The sequence below is a fragment of the Delphinus delphis genome, chromosome 9 (genome assembly GCF_949987515.2).
Source record: "Delphinus delphis chromosome 9, mDelDel1.2, whole genome shotgun sequence".
NCBI lineage: Eukaryota > Metazoa > Chordata > Mammalia > Artiodactyla > Delphinidae > Delphinus > Delphinus delphis.
In genome coordinates this window covers 27,405,535-27,418,163 of record NC_082691.1, presented here as the reverse complement: position 1 = coordinate 27,418,163, position 12,629 = coordinate 27,405,535, and positions in this window count along the sequence as shown.

The window sequence follows — 12,629 nt, the reverse complement described above, 5'->3', positions numbered from 1 at the left end:
CCCAAGGTGAGACTTGTTTAGCTTTGGAAAGAAGTGACAAACTGTCTTACAAAGTGGCTGTACATGCATCCCACCAGTAAGCAGGGAGAGTTCCTGTTGTTCCTCACCCTCTAGCAATTGGTATTGTCATTATTTTCAGTTTGGCTGTCCTGATCTTGGAGAGGCACCAGTAAGTGGTGGCGTGAAGTGAGATCTTAATTCCCTGCCCAGGAATTGAACCTGGGTAGCCTGGATGAAAACTAGGAATGCTAGCCACCACACCCCCTGGCTCTTGCCCCCAGTGAAAAATGCATTTCTTACAGAGGCAAAACTGTAAAAACAGGTACAAAGTTTATTATTAGAGACATAGCACAACAACAAGTGGGAAAGCACACAGAGAAACAGTTTGTTTAGTTAAGACAGAAGCAAGGCAGAGATGCACACCCAGAGAGAAAGGGTGTGGGCATCCCCCCAATGAGAAGGAGCGCAGTAAAGACGTCTCGTTAAGTCACTTATATAAGGGCAGTTCTTCCGGGTCTCTGTTTACCTCTGGCCAATTATCTGGTTTCTTTTTCCGCACCTGCCCTGCCCTAGGACCCTCCCCAACATGCATGTGCAACTTTTTTCCAAGATGGATTACAGCCCAAGAGACCTATGGGACGTCCTTAGCATCACCTATTTTGGGGTGGTGCCCCTTCCTTTTTGACCCCCAAGGAGGCTTTCTGCACATGTGCAATGTTTCCCTTGCCCCAAGGATGAGAAATGTATGACCTCTTGATCTTTTAACAGGGTTTAGTCCCACTCTGTCCTTGCCATAAAAATGTGCAATGTCCAGTTACTTACCCTGTTTCTGTTGCTGGTTTTTGTATCGAGGTGCAGATCTCGAAATATAGACAGGAGTCCAGTCATAAACATGTAGTCCTGGAGCCCGTTTGTCTCTTGCTTCAGGAAATGTAAACAGGGGGCTGCTAATGAATGTCCGGCCTGGAGCCCATCTTCTTCTCACCCCAGGAAGTGTGAACAGGAGGCCAGTTGTAAATTTCTATCCTGGAGGCCATCTATCTCCTGCCTCAGTCCTAATAGGTGTGCTGTGGTATCTCATGATTTTAATTTGTAATTCCCTAACGGTGTATGATGTTGACCATGTTTTTGTATGACTTTTACTATCTGTATATCTTTTTTGGCTGGGTGTCTGTTCAGATCCTAACCCATTTTTTTACGGGGTTGTTTTAGAGGTCTTTGTCTATTTTGACTCCAAATCCTTTATCAGACACAAGTTTTGCAAATATTTTTCTCCCAGTTTGTGGCTTGTCTCTTGATTTTCTGAATAAGGTCTTTGAGAGTAGAAATTTTTAATGTCATAAAGCCCATAAGATTACTTTTTTCTTTTGTGCATTGACATTTGTGTTGTGTGTTAAAACTCAAAGCTCATGATCTCCAGACCAAACCCAAGGTCATATAGATTTTCTGTTTATCTCTGTAATTTTTATAGTTTCACATTTTAAATGTCTGTTAATAAATTTGAGTGAGTTTGGCATAAGTTTTAAAGTTTGTCACTACAGTCATTTCACTTCATACAGTTTCCAGTTAATTGTTCCTTAACTATTTTGGAGAAGTCATGGGATACTTGACTATTTCAGTTTGAATTTTCACAGTTTATCGGATGCAGCAGAAGTGCCCTTAAAGGGCGGGGCCACCACTGAACTGGGAGGTGGCTTGGTCTGCACGTTTCCATTGGCTGTTAGGGAACGTGAGCCCCGCCTTCCTGACCCTCGGCAGGAACGCACATTTTGCCTGCGGACTTGGCTCCCCGCGCAGCCGACGGGAGCCCCGTCTCCTCAGACCCGCTGGGGCTTTGGCTTCTGGAACACGCGGGGCTGAGTCCATGCTGACGGCCAGGCTTCAGGACAACAGGGTCGAGTCCACACTAACAGAAGCCGGGTCTCCTCAGGACCCACTGGGGCTTCAGCTTTGGGACATCGTGGGGTCCATTTCTCTCTGACAGGAGCCTGGTCTTCTCAGGACCTGCCGGGAGGTGATGCCGCTGAGGGAAAAGGTGTGGAAAAGTGGGGAGAAGGCTCCTGTGTGTGAATGGCCACTGAGGGTGTCTGTCTTCAGAGGAGCCAGGAGAGGAAGGGCTTGATGTGGAAAACTGGGTTTGGGGCCACTTTTGTAGTGTTGTTCTTTGGCGTGTGGCGTCTGGTTTTCCCAGCACCATTTATTGAGGGGACTGTCCTTTCCCTGGTGTATGTTCTTGGCACCTTTCTTGTGAATTAACTGACCACATACCTGTAGGTTTATTCCTGGACTCCCTGCTCTGTTCCTCTGGTCTGTGTGCCTGTTTTTTTGCCAATTCCACACAGTTTTGGGACTGTAGCTTTGTAATGTAGTGTGAAATCAGGGAGTGAGATGCCTCCAGCCGGTTCTCCTTCCTCAGGGTCGCTTTGGCTCTTCTGGGTCTTTTGTGGCTCCACATAAATGTTAAGATTGTTTGTTTTGTTTCTATGAAATGTCATTGAAATTTTGGTAGTGGTCACATGTATATGTATATTCCTTTGGGTAGCATGGACATTTTCACAATATTTTCACCCATGTGCACGGGATACCTTTCCATTGATCTGTGTCTGTTCAGTTTCTTTCATCAATGTCTTAGTTTTCAGTGTGCAGGTCTTTCAAGTCCTTGGTTAAATTTATTCCGAGTTTTTTGGGGGATGAAATTATAAATGGAATTGTTTTCTTAATTCTTCCTTCTGATAGTTCATTATTAGTGTATAGAATCACAAATGATCCTGCAGTTTTACTGAATTCATTTTTTCAGTTCTGACAATTTTTTTGGTGGTTTTATGTGAAAACCTAGAATTCAGAAATCCCACTGTTTTCCACTACACCCAGGTCATCCACAGCGCCCAAGACCTAGTGAATCCTAATATTATCTTCCCACAGTGCCTCTTAATACCATGTGGACAAAGTGATTAGCATCACTGCTTTGGTTGAATTTGGTCTGGGTAAGTCTTGGCCTCTCTAGCAATGTTTGATGTCATCTCTGATTTTCTGGCATGTTACTGACATGGCTGTATTGAAAAGTATTTTCTAGTAAATTTCAAATGTTTAAACTTTAAATAGCAGTACAAAGTTTTCTACATTCACACCAAATACTGCAGTGTGTTTTAGCCAAAACAGGGCCAGTCTCCCAGGGAACCAGGACATAACTTCAAAATGAGGGATAATTATGGTTTCCACATTATAATCCTATCCACAGGACCACTTCAGCTTTCACCAGCTGCCTCAACTTTGTGGAAATGTCTTTCTCCATTCTAATCCAGTTTTCTTTTTCTGGAACCATCACTGGGGCTTTCCCTCATTTTAAAAACCTTCATGGATTTTAAGTGTACAAGATGAGTATGATCTGGGTGGCTTCTTTCACTTAGGATGTTTTCAGTGTTTATCCATGTTGTAACATGTATCATTTTTTTCATTGTGATTGAAAACACATAACATTTATCATTTAAGTCATTTTAAGTATACGCTTCTATAGCATTAATGCATTCACATTGTTGTAAAAACATCCTCACCATCCGTCTCCAGAACTTTTTCCTTTTCCCCAAGTGAAACTGTAACCGTTAAACACTTATTCCCCTCAACCCCTGGCAAACTTATTCTACTTTTTGTCTTTGAATTTGACTTATCTGGATACCTCATACTAGTGGAATCATAGAATGTTTGTCCTTTTGTGTCTGGCTTGTTTCACTTAGCATAATGACTTCAAGGTTCAGAGACATTGCAACCTGTGTGAGAATTACCTTAGTTTTAAAGGTTGAATCATATTCCATTGTGTATATACTACACTGTATTTATGCATTCATCTGTTGAAGGACACTTGTGTTGCTTCCACCTTTTGGCTGCTGTGAATAATGTTGCTATGAATATGGGGTACAGATATCTGTTCCAGTGCTTGCTTTCTAATATTTTGCGTGTATGCCCTGGAGCGGAATTGAGGGATCATACGTTAATTCCATGTTTAAGTTTTTGAGGAGCCGCCGTACTGTTTTCCACAGCAGCAGCACAATTTTACTTTATTTCTTTATATGACAGAATAATGCAACTTATGGATCTACCTTATTTTGCTTATCCATTCACCCGTTGGTGGACATTTTAATTGTTTCTATCTTGGGCTATTGTGAACATTGCTGCTATGAATATTGATGTATAAGTTTTTATTTGAACACCTGTTATCAGTTCTTTGGGTGTATATCTAGGAGTAGAGTTGTTGAAAATATGATAATTATATTTGTGAGAAAATGCCAAAGTTTTGTACCCATAGATTGCACCATTTTACATTTGCATAAGTAAAGTTTAAGGGTTTCAATTTCCCTACATTGTTGCCAACATTTGTTATTTTTATTTATTTTTAATATAACCATTTTAGTGTGTGTGAAGGGGTATCACATTGTGGTTTTAATTTGCATTTCCATCATGACTACTGTTGTGTGACTTCTTTTCGTGTGCTTGTTGACCATTTGTATGCCTTGTCTGGAGAACAGTCTATGCAAGTCCTTTGTGCATTTCAAAAATTGGGTTGCTCTTTTATTGAGTGGTAAAAATTCTTGATATATTCTGTAAAGACTCTTAATCAGATATATAATGTGCCTAAATTTTCTTCCATTCTGTGGGCTGTCTTTTTACTTTTTGGATAGCCTCTTCTGATGTACAAAAGTTTGTAATTTTGAGGAACTCCAGATTATCTGTTTTTTTTCTTTCATTGCTTGTGTTTTAGTGTCAGATCTGAGAAACTATTGTTAAGTGCAGGGTTATGAATCCCTTGGTTTATTCCAGAGTACCATCATCCCTCTGTATCCACTGGGCTAGGGTTTAGGTCTGGGGTTTGAGTCAGGTCATGGGAGTCAGGGTAGAGGGTCTAGGGTTCTGGGGTTAGGGTGTTGGTGTTAGAGGTTAGGGTTCTCTGGGGTTAGGGTTAGGTTTAAGCATAACTGGCCCCCATTACCCTTCCTTTCTCCTCTCTGAGGTCTCCAGGATGGATAGCATTTGCCCAGGATCACACACGAGTCAGGGAGTTGAGCCGGACCACTGTATTTCTACCCCCCAGTCCTGGGCTCTGAGAGAAGAATGAAATGTCTGTACTGTCTCTGACTGTTTCAAATCGAACTCGATGTCAGTCATGGGTTTTGGAGGGTGTCAGGAGTCATGCATGGTTGCTTCCTGCCCTCCCATCTGGGAAAGGTGGTGCTGGCCTACTCTGCCAGAGAGGAGGGCACTCAGTGGACATGTGTGGATTAATGCAGGACTGGGTGTAGCAATGTGCCAGCCCCCTGCCTACTTGAGGGCTGGTGGGGCCCTCCTGGGACTGCAGGCATCCTTTGTCCCATCTGAGTGGGTATCAATAGACAATCAAGTCTCAGGCAGGACAGTCCTTGACCTCTGACCATTCAGGGAGGCATCTGTGGTCCTCTAGCTCAGTTCAGCCTGGGCCCTGTCAAGACCCTGTGGACAGTTAGTGAGCTGACCGTGGTGGTGAGCAATGGAATAGCCATGTGGGCAATGTAGCCTTTCCTTTGAGATGTTTCAACTACCAACATCCATGTGGTTGAGATAAGGGCCTCCCCTTCACAGCCTTCACAGCCTCATAGCCTGCTAAGAGAGGTAATAACCCTCTAAATATCTGAGTGTGTCCCTGACACAACAACCATACAGCAGACCATGGCCCTGCAATCCTTTGTCCTTTTAGTTGTTAGAAATTTTGACATTCATATTCATTAAGAGTCAAAGTTATGGGAGTAACTGGGCCTCCCAATGGTAGGTTCACACTGAGACTGCATTGTCTTGGAGAGCCATGTGCATCCATGTGGCCTCTGGAAAGCCTGCCAATTATGGGTTCCAAGGCATGGAATAATTCTGAGCCTCCCATTACTTCATTGCACAAGAGTTTCCTTACCACCCTAGCATTTGGTTTCTTCCCTTAGTAAAGGAGACAGAAGAAACTGGAAAAGGAGCAGTATTGTTTTTCAGGGATGGGTAATTAATATGGCAAGGGGGATGGCATAACTCAAGGGCTCCCACCTCTCAGGGGCAGGAATGAGGTCTGTGTGTCTTCTGAGGGCACATGGGCTGTTCTGGGCCAGCCTCTGAGATGTGAGGACCTGATGCCCAAGGCAGGAGACTTGAGTTTACCAACAACAATGATCCTGCCTTTTCAGCAAGTCAAAGAACTTCCTGCAGTCTTGGGAAGACAGTAAAAGCACTGGATGAGTAGCTGCAGTCCCTGACCCTAAGTGAACCCCTTTCTTCCTTTTGAGTCAGATTGTGTGCTATGCTGTGAGCTGTCATTGACATAGAATCTGCTGCTTTCTCACAGCCAGCATCTGTTCTCATGCCCAAATCTAGTGCCTCAGTTTTCCTTTGGGAATTACATCTCACCTGCTTCCAGTCCAAATAGTTCCAGAAGAATGAGTCCATGTTCCACCCAGCTCGAAGATGGGTTTACAACCCACATCTAGCCGGTCCCATTTTCCATCTTCTGGTGATGGGTCAAGGATGAGAATGAAACCCAAGCCAGGCCAAAGGTATTCAAAACCATGACTTTTCTTAGAACCCAGGAAAAGGAGAAACTTTTTATCGGAAAAAGGATGGTGAGTGGTTGTCAGCCTAGAGTTGCTGTTGGCCCAAGGGCAGTGAGAGAGACTGTGCCTGTGAATGGGGTCCCCCAAAGGCACTGAGCAGGACAAAGGTTTGGTGAGAAACAAAGTCACACAGAGAGTGTGAGACACTGGACCTGCCAGGTCCAAACCCATTCTTAAACTTGCCACTTGCAAGTATTAATTTATTTCTACCCTTATAATAAATACTAATTTATTTTACTTCAGTAAGTGTGTCCAGTTCCTGGGAATAAAAAAAGTCCTAGTTGACACATCCAAATGAATAATCCCTGATCCATCCTCAGGTGTCCTCACTGGGTAGGTGTGGCTGGGGGAGATGAAGACACTGGCTGGGGTCATATACTAGGGGAGCTGCCAAACAGCTCTTTCCCTGTCCTGGGAGAGGAAAACCCTGGAACAGTGATAGGATAACCAATAGGGGAAGAGCTTCCTGAGTGGTTAATTAGTCTTTTTGTATTTTCCTTAATTTAGGGTTCATTTTGGTAATGTGTTTTTACAAAGAAATCAGCTGTTTCCTCTAGATTTCCAGTTTGTTACAATAGGTTTCTCTTATTTGACTTTTAATTTTTCCAGTCTAATTTTCTACAGAATCATCACAAATAATGAACAAATATTGATACTTTATTATTAACTTAAGTCTCTATTCATGTTTCCTTTGTTATACCTTTCCTTGTCAGGGTCTCAAAGGACATGGGGTAATCATGTCTGTTTAGTCTCTTCTGGGCTTTGACAGTTGCTCAGACTCTCCTTGTTTCCATGACCTTGACAGTGTGGAGGAGGACTGGTCAGGTATTGTGTAAGCTGCCCTGCACTGGAATTTGCTTGGTGTTTTTGTTGTAATTAGACTTGGCTTTGAAAAAGCAGATCACAGAGGTAAAGTGCTTCCTCACTGTATATCAAGAGAACAGGCTCTTAAGGGAACTGCTCACTTACATTGTTAACTTTGGTCACCAGGCTGAGGTAGTGTTTGTGACGTTTTCCCACAGTGCAATTAATTTTTTCCCATGTCCATCCTGTGTGTCTTATTAGGAGGAAGTCATAATGCAGAAGCCACACTTGAGGAGAGAGGGGTTAGCTTCACATCCTTGATGGACAGCTGATGTCCATCCTTGATGGACAGCTAGAGTTGCTTAGTCTATATGAATTGTTTAGAAGCTTTCTGCCTAGGAGATTTCTATTTAACATCATTCATCAAAAACTATGTGACTTATTTTTACCAGTTTGGACACATGAATAATCATTGTAAACTTTTGGTTATAATCCAGCACTACATTATTAGACTGCTTAGTTCATTCTTGCTTCGGCTGTTGAGAGCATTTTCTGTTTGCTCCTGTTTTCATTTTACATAATTTTTCTTTTGTGGGTTTTTAAAATTTTTGGTACTTCTTTACTCTGATATTTTAAGATTATCCTGCTTCATATATTTACTGTCTCAGTCCTAGCATCAGCCCTTTCTTCAAAGAGCCCTTGTTCCTTTTATTAGAGAATGGTGTTAAAAACTTACATGTGGGAGCTAAATATGCTCAGCTGACAGTGCATGGAAATATATGCATGTATCCCAGCCTATGCATATACACATAATTATAAAGATTTCCATGTGGAGCTATGAGTATCTCTATTAGCCTAAAGATAGTTTATACTGATGCCTCCAACCTGATCTGTTATGACATGGATATTGCAACCTTCTCACTTTGTCTGTGACTTCCCACTCCAGTGGTAAGAAACCTGGCTTCCACCATTTGTCATTAAATTCAGTACTTGTTCCATTCAATTACTGATATAGTAGTTTCAGGACTGTTAGCTACTACTCCCCATGGGAAAGAACTTATAGAGTCCACTGTGTACGTACAGCATATTTTGCCTTTGGCCTACAGAGTCTGCTCATTTCCAAAGTTAACTTAGGTCAGCCCATTTTGTCCCACCACCAACAGTGAGTTTTTTCATGCCTTTCTAAATCAGTTAGATTGTTTGTTACATTCTGTATGCCAGTCTTTGACACTCCCATATCCTAAGTAAATAATTATAATTTATTTGTTGGGTTGTAAAAAATCTGTGGGTGTAGACAAATGCACAGTGACAGGTATTCACTAAAGTATCATACGGACTTTTTCAACTACATATACCATAAACTGTTTACCATGTCTGTTTTGCCTTTTCTAGAATGTCATATAAATGAGGTCATACAGTGTGTAGCACTTCAGACTGGATTCTTTCACTTAGCAATGTGTTAGATTCATCTATTTTTTTTTTTTTGCACGGGTTGATGATTCATTCCTTTATATCTCTGAATACTATTGCATTGCACTTATATGAGAGGAAAAATAATTTTCCCTCTACTCTTCTATGTTCTTCATTGAGATCCCCCTTGTAATGAAAGGGAGATGAACTGGAGAAAAACAATCAGAAGTTTAATATATACCATGCATACCTCCTGTATTCTTGAAAGATACCCAGGAAAACTTAGTCTGGCCCAAGCCATTACCTTAAAAGCTACCTTCAGCTAAGAACAGAAGAAAGATATTAGGGAACGAAGGAAGCCATTTAAGGAAGGTTATTAGGCAAAGCACAGTAAACAAGGGTATGGTTGTTATGCAGATTTACATCCAGACCTATTTCATTGACAAGCTTTTTTTTTTTTTTTAATATTTATTTATTTGGCTGTGCCAGGTGTTAGTTGCGTTATGTGGGATCTAGTTCCCTGACCAGGGATCGAACCCAGGCCCCCTGTATTGGGAGTGTGGAGTCTTAACCACTGGATGACCAGGGAAGTCCCGACAAGTTTTTCTTGATATTTATTCATCATTCAATTCCTGGTCCAGAGAGGGACATACCCTAATAAATGGAGATATCCTCAATAAATGTGAATTTATCATAAAAGGGCATTTTCTACTTGGTTTTCAAAGATTCTCCTGGGTCTGCTGTTTTTTAAATTAATCAGTCCAAAATAATACTTTTGTCTAATGAGCATATTTTGGGGTGGTGTATTCGGCTCCCCTTGACATGTATGTGCCCTAATTTGCTTATGATTTCATCTACAGAAGCACATCGTGATATCTTTAAGTTTTTAGCCATTATGAATAGAGCTGCTGTGCATTACTTGATGCTAGTTTTTGTTTGAACACAGGTTTTCAAAGCAATTGTCTAAATACAAGAGGTACGCTTCTTGGATCCTAAGGTGAGACTATTTAGACTTGGAAAAAACTGCCAAACTGTCTTCCAAAGTTGGTTGTACATGCATTCCACCAGCATCTTGAGTATATTCCTGTATGCTTATTTAGTATCTGTTTATCTTCTTTGGCCAGGTGTGTGTTTCAATCTTTATCAAATTTTAATGGCATTGTTTGGTATAATTTGGGTACAAAGCCTTTATCAGATATGTGTTTTGGAAATAGTTTATTCCAGTTTGTGCTCTGTCTTTTGGTTTTCTGAATAAGTTCTTTCATAGAGTAGAAATTTTTAATTTTATAAAGTCCACATTATCAATTATTTTTCTTTTGTTGATAGACTTTTGGTGTTGTGTGTTAAAAACGCATCACCAGATGCAAGGTCATGTAGATTTTCTTTCTTTTTTTAAAATAAATTTATTTATTTACTTATTTTTGGCTGCCTTAGGTCTTCGTTGCTGCATGCAGGCTTTCTCTAGTTGCGGCGAGCAGGGGCTACTTTTGTTGCCATGAGTGGGCTTCTCATTGCGGTGGCTTCTCTAGTTGTAGAGCATGGGCTCTAGGTGCGTGGGATCTGGGTGGCCTTTTCTGTATGGCTTTTTTCACTAAGGATGTTTTTAAAATACATTTATGTTGTGAGAAATATCAGCAATACACTTTTTTTTTCATTGTCATTAAAAATACAAAACATGACATTTACCATTTAATTCATTTTACATATACACTTTTGTGGTATTGACTGCCTTCGTATAGTTGCACAAACAAGTTAACTAACATGTATACCTCCTGTGTGCATGGGAGATACACAGGAAATTGAGTAACACCCTGAAATGGCCGAAGACATCACCTTAAATACCGTCTTCATCTCAAAGGAAAAAAAAGGAAGGGTATGGTTGTTTCTGTCTACATTCGATTGCATATGGTTTCCAATTGATTGTCGTATAACTAGTTTTGGAGAAGTCATGGGATAGTTGGCTTCATTTCAGTTTGAATTTCCAAATTTAGTGGATTCTGCAGGCTTGATACAAGGTTTACAAACTTGATATTGGATCAGGACACCCCATGGTGTAATCGGTATTAATGTTTTTTTCAACAATTAAAGTTCTGTGTGATATGAGTTCAGACTGGAGTAATCCTGGTTAGTTTCTGTCTGTTATACATTTGTCCCAGGATGAAAGGACAAGAAAAACAAATCCTACTTTATTAAAGTGGCTTCAAACTAATTGATGGTATAATCTCCACCTAATTTTTTTTTTTTTTTTTTTTTTTGCGGTACGCGGGCCTCTCACTATTGTGGCCTCTCCCGTTGCGGAGCACAGGCTCCCGACGCGCAGGCTCAGCGGCCATGGCTCACAGGCCCAGCCGCTCCGCGGCATGTGGGATCTTCCCGGACCAGGGCACGAACCTGTGTCCCCTGCATCGACAGGCGGACTCTCAACCACTGCACCACCAGGGAAGCCCTCTCCACCTAATTTTTAAAAAATTTATTTCATTTAAGTACAGTTGACTTACAATGTGGTGTTAATTTCTGCTGTACAGAAAGTACATATATATATGTTTATATATATATATATGTTTGTGTATATATATATATATATATATACAAACATACTGTTTATTACATATATACATATGGTTTACTACAGGGTATTGAATATAGCTTCCTGTGCTGTACAGTAAGACTTTATTTTTTATCCATCCTATATATAATAGTTTGCATCTGCTAATCCCAAACTCGCAATGCATCCCTCCCCCGTCTTCCCCTTGGCAGCCACAAGTCTGTTTTCCGTGAGTCGGTTTCTGTTTTGTAGATTCATTTGTCTCATTTTAGATTTCACATATAAGTGATATCATATGGTATTTGTCGTTCTCTGTCTGACTTTACTTAGTATAATTGCTAGGTCCATCCATGTAGATGCAAATGGCATTATTTCACTCTGTTTTATTGCTGAGTAATATCCCATTGTATATATTTATCATATCTTCTTTATCCATTCATCTGTTGATGGACATTCAGGTTGCTTTCATGTCTTGGCTATTGTGAATAGTGGTGCTATGAACATAGTGGTGCATGTATCTTTTCAAATTATAGTTTTGTATAGATATGTGTCCAGGAGTGGGATTGCTGGTTCATATGGCAATTCTATTTTTATTTTATTTATATTTTTATAAATTTATTTATTTTATTATTTATTTTTATTTTTGGCTGTGTTGGGTCTTCATTGCTGTGTGCGGGCTTTCTCTGGTTACAGCGAGTGGGGGCTACTCTTCATTGCGGTACACAGGTTTCTCATTGCGGTGGCTTCTCTTGGGATCACGGGCTCTGGGCGCGTGGGCTTCAGTAGTTGTGTCATGTAGGCTCAGTAGTTGTGGCTCATGGGCTCTAGAGCACAGGCTTAGTAGTTGTTGCTCACGGGCTTAGTTACTCCACAGCATTTGGGATCTTCCCGGGCCAGGGCTCGAACCCGTGTCCCTTGCATTGGCAGGCGGATTCTTAACCACTGCACCAACAAGAAAGCCCCAGCAGCTCTATTTATAGTTTTTTGAGGAACCTCCATACTTTTTTCATAGTGGCTGCACCAATTTACTTTCTGACCAACAGCATAGGAGGGTTTCCTTTTCTCCACACACCCTCCAGCGTTTATTTGTAGACTTTTTATTGATGGCTATTCTGACCACTATGAGGGGATACCTCACTGTAGTTTTGATCTGCATTGTTCTAATAATTAGCAACGTGGAGCATCTTTTCATGTGCCTATTGGCCATCTGTATGTCTTCTTTGGAGAAATGTCTATTTAGACCTTCTGCCCACTTT